This window comes from Bos grunniens, chromosome 14, assembly GCF_055505025.1.
Source record: "Bos grunniens cultivar Pamir isolate PY7600 chromosome 14, Bosgru_T2T1.0, whole genome shotgun sequence".
NCBI classification, from domain to species: domain Eukaryota; kingdom Metazoa; phylum Chordata; class Mammalia; order Artiodactyla; family Bovidae; genus Bos; species Bos grunniens.
The window spans coordinates 45,862,971-45,875,942 of NC_141178.1; positions in this window are offsets into that span (position 1 = coordinate 45,862,971).

Consider the following 12,972-nt stretch of genomic DNA (forward strand, 5'->3'; position numbering starts at 1 on the left):
CAAAGAGTTGAGGGACTTTGCTATAACAAAGTATCTTTCATTTTCATAGACGTCTTTATATGAACGTTTTCCCAGTTCTCACATAAAAACAAGAATAAAATGTATACCAAGCCCATCTCATTATAGCAATATGGCTACATGAATGAATTTTTAAAACCCCCAGCTAAGTCACTATTAAGTGATATATTTAGGCTGCCTTAATTTATAGGCAACCCACTCTGGTTCTCCTTAGCTCTTTCACACAGCTCAGTTGAGTTAATTAAAGGAAGAGTTCTGCTTTTTCAGTGGAAAGATGTTATGTAAGTGGTCTCTTGAACAGTCAGAACTCAGTTAATTACAAACACAAAATAGTTCAACTTTCTTACCTAATTGTTGCCTTTAAAAATACTCTGTCAAATCCCCTACCCTCACAGATTTTGGGTCATCTTGAGCTTTTAAAAAGTTGGATCAAGTTCAGTCCAAAATGAAGCCTCATATCCAAATTGGCTTTGTTCTGTGCTACTCCACGAAAGTTTCTCTTTCCCATTGAATAATTCACTAAGAAACATACACTTCACAGCTTCTTCCAACCTCAGATGAGGCCATGGGTACACTGATGCACTGGTTTTCAAAATGTTTGTTTATGCACCACCCTCCACCAAAGGATGTTTTAAACTTGAGGTAAACCCTCATGAGGGTTTATCTGTAAACCCTCGTGTGTGTGTGTGTGTTAGTCACTCAGTCTTGTTCGACTCTTTGTGACCCTATGGACTGTAGCCCACCAGGCTCCTCTGTCCATGAAATTCTCCAGGCAGAGATACTGGAGTGGGTTGCATTTCTTTCTCCATTAAGCCCTCATGGTTCAAGACAATTTGACTTCTAAAATTTTTTCTCAGTGATATAATTTGTTGTAACTGATACAATTTCTATTGTAGTATAAATATTGGTACTCAAACATACACTATTGTATTATTCTCTTATATATATTCATTGAACTATGAATACCATAGTTATTTTATAACCACTGTCATTCATTAGTAAAACATGGAAAAACCCTTCTCTCATCGTGGGAAAGTTTGCAATGTTCCTTTGCTTCCGTGAACTTGTATTTCCATTCCACTTCTCCCATAGAATTTTATCTTATTATCTTGTTATGCTTGAAAGTTTAGGAACCACCCTATCACAATGTTTTATAATAAAAATATGTGTATAAACTTAAATGTCTAGGTCTCTTATGTCTCTAAGACTGTGTTTAACTTTTATTCGACAGTGAGTTTTCAAATATTATAAGGATTGATCAAAATGACATACACATGTTAAAATATTTAAATAAATAATGTTGTTAAACATAAAACATACAATTTTATTGGAAATATATTTTGTTTTTTCTCCTACTCCCCTAGCCCTATATTGCCCCACCCCCATCACCGATGACCACTGGTGTTTTCTTCACATCTGGAGTCTGCTTTTTTTTGTTATATTCACTAATTTGCTGTATTTTTTTAGATTTCACATATAAGTGATATCATACAGTATTTGTCTTTGTCTGACTGGTTTTACTCAGCATAATGCCCTCCAAATCCCTCCATGGTGTTGTAAATGGCAAAATTCCATTCTTTTATATATTCCCAGGGGGCACTAGTGGTAAAGAACCCGCCTGCCAATGCAGGAGACATGAGACTCAGGTTTGATCCATGGGTCAGGAGGAGGGCATGGCAACCCACTCCTGCATCCTCCACTCATGGCATCAAACTCAGGTTTGATCCTCCCCTGGAGGAGGGCATGGCAACCCACTCCAGTATTCTTGCCTGGAGAATCCCATGGACAGAGGAGCCTGGCAGGCTACATTCCATGGGGTCACAAAAAGTTGGACATGACTGAAGCAAATCCATTCGTCTGATGAACACTTAGGTTGGTTTCCTATCTTGGCTATTATAAATAATACTGCTATGAACATTAGGGTTCATGTATCTTTTTGAATTAGTGTTTTTTTTTTTTTCTTTTAGATTCCTGGGAGTGGAACAGCTGGGTCTTATAGAGGTTCTAATTTAGTTTTTTGAGAGCCCTCTGTAAGATTTTCCACGGTGGCTGCATCAATTTACATTCCTACCAATAGTGTACAGGGGTTCCCTTTTCTCCACGTCTTCACCAATATTTATTAGCTGTATTCTTTTTGATAAGTCATTCTGACAGGTGTGAGGTGATTTCTCATTGTGGTTTTTGATTTACATTTCCTTGATGTGACGTTGAACATCTTTTCATGTGCCTGTTGGCCATCTGCATTTCCTCTTTCGAAAAAAACATGAAACACACGATTTTATTGGAAATATGTTTTAGAGAGCTTCCAGCTTCTTTCCCAGCACCATCCTGACCATGATGATCTGCAGACAGTGAAGCAAATTTCAGGAAAAGAGCTTCTTTCTCTCTAAGAACAGAGCTGAGTAGTGGTGGGCATGAAAAACTGTGCCCAGTCATGTTCCAGGAGCTACCTTCTTCCGTGGGTCACTGAACTTCTTTTAATTTCTGTTTCCCATCTTTGTAAACTGAAGGTAATACAATACATGCCCTGTTTCCTGCTCAGGATTGTAGAAAGTTTCACCCAAGATAATGTAGAAATGCCTTGTATGCAAACAAAACACAATTGCTAATGACTGTTATTAGTAAAGGAAAGAAATGCCCTTCTCTGAAATGTTGGCCTCTGAGGCCTGGAATTTAAATTGCAGTTTTGATCACTACAATGCTCACTTAAGCTTGACCTGTTTGAAGCTTATCAGTATACAAGATATTAAAATAAATTAATTTTTCTAAAGAAAATGACAAGAGACCTTTAGAGATCTTTGAAATAATCTTTAAAATTAAAAGGATTCCTGTAAGCAGAAGAAAAAAAAAAAAAAGGATCAGGAAGCCTGGTGAGCTGCAGTCCACGGAGTCACAAAGAGCTGGTCACAATGTAGCAACTGAACAACAACAAAAAGCCAAAATGACTCAGGGTTCATGCTAGCGAGAAGCTGGCTCTGGGTTAGCCCCCAGCTAGGCCCTGGGATCCAGAAAAGCCAGCCACCCACTCCTCAATCAGGAATGAACTGTGAGTCACAGACTCAACACCCTGTGTGCACACAGCCCCGCAGCTTCTGGTTTTAAGGACCTTTCATCCGAGGCTCTTGGATGTGAGAGAAAGAGAGGGACCTCTAAAGAGTAAACAGACAAGGAAATAAGCAAGTGAGGGGGAAAAAAGGAAAAGAAAAATACAGACAAGCAGCATGTTTGAAGTCTCCCATCTTGATTCCATCAGTGAAATCCCCCAGAGAACCTACAAAGTGAGCGGGCGGGCTGGGAGAGGAGGTGGAGGTGAGGTGGGGCCGGCACTCTGCTGACAGATCCCCCATCTCAGCTCCGCTTTGAAGTTGACCTGAACGATCCTTTCATCGGGTTCTCAATATCGCCATGGCTATAATTTAAACTTGAAACAGGAACAAAGTGTTTGTACTATTGAGTAAATCCTCTGCTCCAAGAGCAGCTTCTCCAGTGCACATGGCTTCTCTCTGCTCTTCTCGGGGGTGCATTTTGCCTCCACGCTTCCCACACACATCTCGAGGAAGCTTCACTCTGTAGAGCAAGTGGACACATACGTCACGATTGAGCGTGGCTTACAAACAGCGAATGATTAATAATAAATTTCTGAAGTTTTTCTTCCTCCTCCCTCCTTTCTTTCTTCCTTCCTTTTTTTTCTTGCCTCTCTTCCTTTTTTTCTTAGAAGAACATTGTTTTCAGTCTTTTGTTTTCTTTCCATACTAGCACAATTCTATTACAAATGTAATGCTCATTACAAAATATTAGGAAAAATACAAACAAGCAAACATAAAAAGATCAAAACAAAACCATAGACTACCTCATGCTAAAGTAATCTCAATTAACATTCTGGTGAAAATTCTTCCAGGCCATCCATCTCCCTGTGTCTCTGTGTGTGTGTCTGTCTGTATGTGTGTGTGCTAAGTTGCTTCAGTCGTGTCTGACTCTTTTTGACCCCGTGGACTGTAGCCCGCCAGGCTCCTCTGTCTGTGGGATTTTCCAGGCAAGAATATTGGAGTGGGTTGCCATGCCCTCCTCCAGGGGATCTTCCTGACTCAGGGATTGAACCCATGTCTCTTACATCTCCTACATTGACAGGGGGATTCACTACTAACGCCAGCTGGGAAGCCCTTGTATGTGTGTATTCACCTACTGATGATTACTTGACTAGAAATGAAGTTTCTTGGGGCTGATAACTTTTCTTCCCCTCATTTTGAGCCTTTAAAATATTTTTTTTTATTTATTTGGCTGCCCTGGGTGTTAGTTGTTGCAGGATTTTTATTTGTGGTGTTCAGGATTGTAGTTGTGGCCTGTGGGACCTTTAGCTAACTCTTGGACCCCATAATACAACATGATTTTCAGATTAAAGGATCTGAATAGATGTGGAAGTCAGAGCTTCCTGAACAGGTTTTGTCTGATCTCATCTATGTGGTATGATTTAAAAGTGTGAAGTAAGGGAGCCCCCAGTGAGGACATCATGAATAGCCTCCTCCCTAGCCCTCTCTGGTCCCTACACTTTCCAAGAGCCTGTCATTTTTGTGCTACAGGAATCCTGGGAAGATTCTCAAAGAGAAATATGCCTGCTTACAGATAGTACACCAAACTCTTATCAGGCTTTTAGTAACCATCAGTTTCTGGGAGGAGAGGAAGGCTTTGATCAAGGTCTGGGTTGGGGTGGAAGAAGTGAGGAAGAAAAGAGAGTTAAGGGAGGGGAAGATTAGGGAAGAGGCTGAGTCTAGAGACCTCCTCCAGTGTGATGGATGTTCCAACAGGAAGGAAACACACAAACGTGTGCATGCATGCACACACATGCACACACACGGGACATTGGAAGGAAGGATTAGTATAAAGATCCAATATTATTAGAACTATGGGGAAATAGCTCAGTTGGTAAAGAATCCGCGTGCAATGCAGGAGACCCTGGTTCAATTTCTGGGTCAGGAAGATCTTCTGGAGAAGAGATAGGTTACCCACTCCAGTATTCTTGGGCTTCCCTTATTGCTCATCTGGTAAAGAATCTGCCTGCAATGTAGGAGACCTGGGTTCGATCCCTGGGTTGGGGAGATCCCCTGGAGAAGGGAAAGGCTACCCACTTCAATATTCTGGCCTGGAGACTTCCATGGACTGTATAGTCCAGGGGGTGACAAAGAGTCAGACACGACTGAGTGACTTTCACTTTCACTTTCACGGGGAAATGAAATGAAATATAGTAGGTCTTGAGCAGATGGAAATTCAAGAACAGAGGTCCCTGTGTTTCTTCTGCCTCTCTTGTTCCTCTACCCCTCAAGCAATGTCTTCTAATCACTCACTTGGCATTTGGCCCCAGATGGCCTCAGGTCCTAACATCATGACCACCCTAGTCTGGTACCCACTACCACTGACAGCTATTTCTGTGTCTCTCGATTCACATTCCACGGGATGGTGGCTCTGAAATCTGACCGCTGAAATCATTTGAGGCTTTGTAAACATAGATTCCTGGAGGTCTGTGCCAGGCACTCACTCAGCCTCTCTGAGGAAAGAATAGGAGACTCACTGCTCTGACTGTCAGAACTGCTGATGGTTGCCCTGGGGTCAAGTGTCCATCCAAGGACACTGAACTGCGGCCAGGGTGGGTGGGCTTCAGGACGAATGTGGGGCCATTTCAGGGTTGAGATCAAGGAAAACAATAACACTTCTTTGTGACTCTGCGCCTTCCGATCCATCCTCTACTTGCCACTGGGAGTTTTTTTTTTTTTTAAATTTATCCATCAGGTCATGCTCACAATCCTTCAGTGGATTTTCTATCTTTTTAAGATAAGGATCAAAATCTTTAATATGGCTCACATAGACAGAGAGGTGAGGGTGGAACAGAAACAAAAACACACAGGAAACGCTAACTGCAAAACTGCATATCTTGTGACCTGGATTCTGGCTTGGATTCTGCATAATCTTGTCAGTCCTATAACTTCTCTGGCCTTAGTTTTCTCACTGTAAGAGGGTGTGGTTGGATAAGATACTCTAACTTTCAACTTCAACATTTTGATAGTTTTTGAGTCTGCACCACTGTTTGGGGGATAAGAAACCATTCTAGGGTTGGAGATAGGATTTGGTTGAGAGAGTAACATGGGTTGTGAATACTTTCACATCATATTAACTGGGGAAAAGTAACAGTGAGAAGTCAGTGGTAATGGAATACTCTGTTTACTAGATACTGACCAAGTCAAAGACACAAACAAAACAAGCATATTCTTTCTGGCTTTGAGGACACTGTCAAATGACAAAGGTGAGAAATTGGGATTCTGAGACTGTTTTTGCAAAAGACTCACTCTAAAGCCTGCTTACAAGTGTGTCCAGGTTTTAGCTCCGACAGTACATGGTAAATGCTGAAACAATTTAGTTCCAAACAAACTGAAGAATTGCTACAGGAGGAAATGATGTGAAACTAACTACCAAGAGAAAATTAAAAGTCTCTAAGGATGACTGGTCACATTGCCACTCGTAATAGTCATCTGTAGAGTAGATGAAATAGTATGTCAACAATTCATTGGTTGAATGATTATAATGACTCTTGTAAGCTGATGAAGAGTCTTGAGTTGCAATTTTTTAAGCAACTTCAGAAGTACTTCATTCATTTCCACTGGTCAATATCCATATCCCTGAGGTCAAAGATGGCATCCATCACTTTAACGTACTTGGGCCTTCAATAAATTCCAACAAATCCATAGCAGTAGATGGAGGCAAGTGGTTGGATGGAAGATGCTCAAAGACTCTTTCATCTGATATCCCACTTCCCAATCTTACATCTACTTTTGAGATTGCCCCCAGTGGTTCCCCAGTTTTGAGGAATGCCCTTTTCTTCTGGAGGCCAGCCTTTCTCTCTCATCATTCGACCTGCTGTGAAGTTTTACCTTCATCATGAATGCTGTCCTTGAGACTTCCCTGGTAGTCCAGCGGCTAAGACACTGCACTCCCAGTGTAGGGGGCCTGGGTTCAATTTCTGGTCAGAGAACTGGATCTCGCATACTACAGCGACTAAGAGTTCCCATGCTGCAACTAAAATCCCGTGTGCTGCAACCAAGACCTGGAACATCCAAATAAATAAATATTCTTTTAAAAAAAAGAATGAGGTCCTTTACTAGATAGGTTGGAGATGATGCCTTCTGATTCTTAACGTTTAATTGGTGGCGCTAGTGGTGAAGACCTTTCCTGCCAGTGCAGGGGATGTAAGAGATGCAGGTTCAATCCCTAGATTGGGAAGATTCCCCTGGAAGAGAGCATGGCAACCCACTCCAATGTTCTTGCCTGGAGAACCCCATGGACAGAGGAGCCGGGTGGGCTACAGTCCATGGGGTTGCAAAAAGTTGAACAGGACTGAAGGGACTGAGCACGCGTGCACATGCCATCTTCTGTGCTGCCACAGCATCTTATAAACACTATGACTACAAGGCTTAGAGTATGTTATGCCCATCTGCTCCTCTCGATCTCATGTTTCTTTAGAGCAGACATCATGACCACCTGTGTTTGTATTTCCCACACCTGCCACAGTGCACGCTTCGTGCTAAGTCACTTCAGTCGTCTCCGACTCTCGGCAACCCTGTCAGGCTGCTCTGTCCACAGGGTTTTCCAAGCAAACATACTGGAGTGGGTTGCCATTTCCTCCTCCAGGGTATCTTCCCAACCCAGGGATCAAACCCACATCTCTTACATCTCCTGCACTGGCAGACAGGTTCTTTTCCACTCCTGTGGTAGGAAACCCTACCACAGTGGCCAGCGCACAAATACTTAGAGAAGGAGAACTGTATCAACAATGGAGCCAGTAGGGGGCGGTGGAGAGGAGGAGTTACCATCTCAAACGGACTTTTATACCAACTTATTTTATAACAGTTAAAATGCTACACGCTGACGATGAAAATAGAGCAGAATACAATATCGTCCAAACACAAGCGATTCAAACAGAAATACTCTGTGTTGCAAGTATTTATTTTGAATGTTGGTGCTCGGAAAAGAGAACAAACTGGTTTAAATAAATGAGAGTGAGGAAGTTAGGAGGTTCTGGACAGAGATCCTGAGTGTTCTAGGGAGTCGCTCAGACCTCCCCCCAGGTCAGGCTTCTTTTCCCTAGACATGCCCATTCTTTTTAATATAAACATATCTTACATTTTAATGCTTAATGCATTTTATTTTATTTATTTGTTTTTGTTTATTTATTTTAGGCCTCACCCCGAGCCATGTTCTCCAACCTGGGATCTAGCCCGTACCCCCTGCACTAGGAATGCAGGGTCTTAACCTCTGGACTTGCCCAATCTTATGTGTTTCCATTGTATAAGGTAATTTTCAGATTGACAAGGCAGGTAGAAGGAAGAACAGGAGAAAATGAGAGTTTAAAAAAATGCCTGAAAGAATCTGAGCAAGTTGGAAGGAAAGAGGAGCGAAGCTGCTATGGGTTGAATTATGTCCCTACCTCTACCCCCAAGTTCATGCACTGAAGTCCTAGTCCCCAGAACCTCAGCACGTGCCCTTATTTGGAAATAAGGTCATTGCAGATATAATTAGTTAAGTCGAAGTCATGAGGGGGGGCCCCGAGCCAATATGACTGGTGTCCTTATAAAAAGCAGAAATTTGGACACAGAGACCCACCAACAAGAAAAACATCACGTGACTATGGAGACGACCATCCACAAGCCAAGGACAGAGGCCTGGCACAGATCTTTCCCTCACAGACTCAGAAGGAACCAACCCACTGACACCTTGATTTCTGGCTTCTGGCCCCCAGAACTGTGAGAGATGATAGATGATAAATTTCTGTTGTTCAAGCCACCCAGTTTGTGGTATTTTGTTACGGGAAACCCTAGAAAATTAATCTAGAGATGAAAGAGAATGTATGTATACACATAAAAGAATGATTTCTTGGGAGGGAATGAACAGAATGGTGAACTGTGAAATACAGAGGCAGAGAAGGACCACTGCGGAAAGTCAGGTCTGATGAAGAAAAGGAAACATTTCCTGGGGCTAGCCAGTAGATGGCGCTGTTGATCGGAACAGCTCGCAGGGGTGGGAAGAGAAATCCTGTCTTTACTATCTGTTGGACTTTTGCAAGTGGAGTAGCCCAGACCCGTAATTGCTGGACATGCAGACTGCTGCCAAGCTGTGTCCAGCATCTTCTGTGATTCTTGGAAGGCTGTGAGCAAAGAATTGTGGGAAATATTTCTGACGGCTGTAATTTAGACGGGCTGCACAGAGTGGTATGTGTGCATGGAATTTAAACTTTTGCTGCATCTGACAAAAATGCAAACTCCTAGAGGCTTTGAGACAGTGGCTGTGCTATTCTCTTTGCACAGAATCTAACACAAAATTAGAAGATGGTTGTTCGTGGTGGTAATACTTTTATCCTTTTGAGTTTACTAAAAAGATCATTTTTCCTTAAAAAATTACATTTTTAAGTCAATAGTATTTACATCTACTTAAATCTCTGAGGCATGCTCTCCAGTTTACTTCTTAGAATATTAACAGCTAACACTTTAATATAAAATTTATATATATGAGGACTTCCCTGGTGGCTCAGTGGTTAAGATTCTGGGCTTCCAGTGCAAAGGGTATGGGTTCCATCCCTAGTCAGGGAGCTAAGATCCCACATGCTGTGTGGCATAACCAAAAATGATAATAAATAGATAAAAGTTATTTATATGAAGAATCCCACAGTGACCAAGTAATAACAATAAGTGCTTACCAAGCTCTTTCACCCAAGAGCTCTGTTATCAAGGTAGATCTTATGGTTCCTGAGACTCATGGAGTTTAAGTACATGTAGGGAGTAGCAAAACAAAAGACTCAGTTCTTCCAACTCCGAATTCAATATTCTGTTGATCTTTAATTAAATATTTAAGAATTTTAGGAACTGCTGGAAATACAAATCAGAACCACAATGGGATATGACACTTGTCAGAATGGTTGTTATCAAGAGGAAAGAAGTGTGGGTGAGCATGAGGAGGAATGATGCCCTTGTCCACTGTTGGTGGGGATGTAAATTGGTGTAGCCACTATGGAAAGCAGTATGGAGGTTTCTTAAAACTAGAACAGCCATATAGTCCAGCAATTCCACTTCTGGGTATTTATCCAGAGGAAATGGAAAGATTAGGAAACATATCTGTAGCTCCATGTTGAATGCAGCGTTATTTACAATACCCAAGACAGGGAGTCTTCCTAGGTGTCCGTCGATGGATGAATGAATAAAGAATCGTGCAGTCATGCTAAGTCACTTGAGTTGTGTCTGACTTTTTGTGATCCTATGGACCAGGGCCTGCCAGGCTCCTCTGTCAGTGGGTTTCTCCAGGCAAGAATACTGGAGTGGATTGCCATACCCTCCTCCAGGGGATCTTCCCGACCCAGAAATCGAACCTGTGTCTCTTATGTCTCCTGCATTGGCAGGTGGGTTCTTTACCACTAGGGCCACCTGGGAAGCCCGGATAAAGAATATGTAGTATATATTATATACACAGTGGAATACTACTCAGACATGAAAAAGAGGAAATGCCTGCCATTTGCAACAGCTTGGGTGGACCCTGAGGGCATTATGCTAAGTGAAATAAATCAGACAGAGAAAGGCAAATACTATATAATCTCACTTATACGTAGCTTCCATGATGGATCAGACGGTAAAGGATTCGCCTGCCATGCAGGAGACCTGGGCTCAATCCCTGGGTCTTAAAGATCCCCTGGAGAAGGAACTGGCTACCCACTCCAGTATTCTTTCATGGCAAATTCCATGGGCTGAAGAGCCTGGTGGGCAGTTCATGGTGTCACAAAGAGTCGGACAGGACTGAATGACGAAGCACTCACAGACTTCCCTATAGTCCAGCGGTTAAGAATCCGTCTTCCAATGTGGGAGACACAGGTTCTATCCCTGGATGGGAACTAAGATCCCACAAGCCTCAGGGCAACTAAGCCCATGCGCTCTGGATCCTTTATGCTACAACTAAGACCTGATGCAGCCAAATAGATAATTCTTTTTTTTTTTTTAAAGAAACTGAGCTCATCACTACAGATGATGGTTGCCAAAGGGTGGGAGGTGGGCAAAATGAGTAAAGGTAGGCAAAAGGTATAAATTTCCAGATATAAAATAAATAAGCCATGTAAATAAGGCATAGAATGTACTGAATTGTGACTATAATTAGTAATACCATATGTACATTTGAAACTTGCTAAGGGAGTAAATCTTAAAAGATCTCATCACAGGAAAAAAATTATAACTAAAAAAAAAAAGAGAGAGAATTTAAAGAACTGATAATTGAAAATAATGCCATAGGGTTCAATGTCTTCAGTTACCTCATAGTCTAAGTATGCACCCTCCGTCAAGATATTTATCATAAAGAACCTATGAAATTGTAACAGAAACCCTGTGTTGATTATATAATTAGTTCTCTGAGTAGAAAAAAATGTAGACTCTTGAAATTGCACAAAACATGTTTGAACGTCTCAAGTTTGGGCAAGTTCTTTAACACCAACAATCTTCAGTTTCTTTAACTGTCAAAAATAAGTAGTAATACTTCCTTCATAAGAGTCAATAAACTAAAATACAATTAAGTATGAAATATGGTGTGGAGACAGGGATCAAGACCAGCCCCATGGAAAAGAAATGCAAAAAAGCAAAATGGCTGTCTGAGGAGGCCTTACAAATAGCTGTGAAAAGAAGAGAAGGGAAAAGCAAAGGAGAAAAGGAAAGATATAAACATCTGAATGCGGAGTTCCAAAGAATAGCAAGAAGAGATAAGAAAGCCTTCCTCAGCGATCAATGCAAAGAAATAGGGGAAAACAACAGAATGGGAAAGACTAGAGATCTCTTCAAGAAAATTAGAGATACCAAGGGAACATTTCATGCAAAGATGGGCTCGATAAAGGACAGAAATGGTATGGACCTAACAGAAGCAGAAGATATTAAGAAGACGTGGCAAGAATACACAGAAGAACTGTACAAAAAAGATCTTCATGACCCAGATAATCATGATGGTGTGATCACTGACCTAGAGCCAAACATCCTGGAATGGGAAGTTAAGCGGGCCTTAGAAAGCATCACTATGAACAAAGCTAGTGGAGGTGATGGAATTCCAGTTGAGCTATTTCAAATCCTGAAAGATGATGCTGTGAACGTGCTGCACTCAATATGCCAGCAAATTTGGAAAACTCAGCAGTGGCCACAGGACTAGAAAAGGTTGGTTTTCATTCCAATCCCAAAGAAAGGCAATGCCAAAGAATTCTCAAACTACCACACAATTGCACTCATCTCACACGCTAGTAAAGTAATATCAAAATTCTCCAAGCCAGGCTTCAGCAATACGTGAACCGTGAACTTCCTGGTGTTCAAACTGGTTTTAGATAAGGCAGAGGAACCAGAGATCAAACTGCCAACATCCGCTGGATCATGGAAAGAGCAAGAGAGTTCCAGAAAAACATCTATTTCTGCTTTATTGACTATGCCAAAGCCTTTGACTGTGTGGATCACAATAAACTGTGGAAAATTCTTTAAGAGATGGGAATACCAGACCACCTGACCTGCCTCTTGAGAAATCTGTATGCAGGTCAGGAAGCAACAGTTAGAACTGGACATGGAACAACAGACTGGTTCCAAGGGAAAAGGAGTATGTCAAGGCTGTATATTGTCACCCTGTTTATTTAACTTGTATGCAGAGTACATCATGAGAAATGCTGGGCTGGAAGAAGCACAAGCTGGAATCAAGCTTGCCGGGAGAAATATCAATAACCTCAGATATGCAGATGACACCACCCTTATGGCAGAAAGTGAAGAGGAACTAAAAAGCCGCTTGATGAAAGTGAAAGTGGAGAGTGAAAAAGTTGGCTTAAAGCTCAACATTCAGAAAACGAAGATCATGGCATCCGGTCCCATCACTTCATGGCAAATAGATGGGGAAAGAGTGGAAACAGTGTCAGACTTT